This window comes from Nicotiana tabacum, chromosome 6, assembly GCF_000715075.1.
Source record: "Nicotiana tabacum cultivar K326 chromosome 6, ASM71507v2, whole genome shotgun sequence".
NCBI classification, from domain to species: Eukaryota; Viridiplantae; Streptophyta; class Magnoliopsida; order Solanales; family Solanaceae; genus Nicotiana; species Nicotiana tabacum.
Genome location: NC_134085.1, coordinates 204,499,280 through 204,500,830, shown reverse-complemented (window position 1 = coordinate 204,500,830; position 1,551 = coordinate 204,499,280).

Genomic DNA, 1,551 nt, shown 5'->3' with positions numbered 1-1,551 from the left:
ATCAGAGTAATTATACCTACACACCTCAACAGAATGGGGTGGTAGAGAGGAAATATAGACACATTTTAGAAGTAGCTAGAGCTCTGAAGTTCCAAAGTTCAGTTCCTAATAGATTTTGGGGAGAGTGTGTCAAGACTGTTGTGTACCTACTTAACAAATGTCCTACTTCTGTTTTAAAAGGAAGATCAACACATGAGCTTCTATACAACAAGCCACCTGACATAAATCATCTTAGGGTGTTTGGTTGCCTCTATTATGCTAGCAACCTTCCAAGAGGAGATAAATTCAGTCCAAGGGCAAATAGATGTGTGTTGGTAGGGTATTCAACAACCCAAAAGGGGTACAAACTTTATGATCTAGAAAGAAAAGTCTTTCTAGTTAGCAGGGATGTTAGCTTTAGAGAAGACATGTTTCCATTCAAAAATTCTGAGAAGGATTCTATTGATTTATTTCCAAAGCAGCCAGAATTGATGGTACAATCTGCCCAGCCAAGCATTGAACAAGAACCAACAAGCAGTCTTGTTGATAATGGCACTAAAGAACAAATGACACATGCTGAAGATTTAACAAAAACTCTTGAGGATCATACTGACACAGTCCCAAGAGAGACATCTTCAACAGATGCAGATACTTCACAAGCCAATTTAGAAGAACCACCACCAATTCCTTCACAATCATTAGCACCATCTATTCAGCAATCATCAGTTCAGGAAATACCTCATGAAGTTAGAAAAGGAGGGAGAATCTCAAAACCTCTTATTTGGATAAAGGATTATGTGACAACCAAGAACACTGCTAATCAATGTCTTTATCCACTATCCAAAAGTTTAAATTATGGGAATCTGTCAACAAGATATCAACTCTATTTGAGGGCCTTTTCAGCATGCATTGAACCAAACTCCTTTAAGGAGGCAGTTCAAGATGACAGATGGGTTGAAGCCATGAATCAGGAAATATAAGCACTTGAAGACAACAAGACTTGGGAACAAGACAACTAAATGGGTCTACAAAGTCAAGTACAAAGCAAATGGAGAGGTAGATAGGTTTAAGGCTCGTTTGGTTGCTAAAGGATACAACCAAAAGGAAGGACTTGACTATCATGGCACATTCTCACCAGTTGCAAAAATGGTGACAGTGAGACTTATTATCAGTATAGCCACTTCCAAAGGGTGGCCTCTATATTTGTTAACAATGCTTTCTTATAGGGAGATTTGTATGAGGAAGTATACATGAGTATGCCTCAAGGGTTCACCAATCAGGGGGAGACCAAGGTATGGAAACTTCTCAAGGTCCCTATATGGCCTTAAACAAGCTTCCAGGCAATGGAACATTAAACTTACTGAATCTTTAATAGAGAGTGGATACAAACAGAGTGGATTTGATCACTCATTGTTTACCAAGAGACAAGGAGATGGTTTAGTGGTGATTCTCATATATGTGGATGATTTACTCATTACTGGTAGTCATCCCACATTAATAGAAAATGCAAAATTGACCTTATACAATCTATTCAAAGTGAAGGATCTGGGGGAGTTGAGATACTTCTTGGAA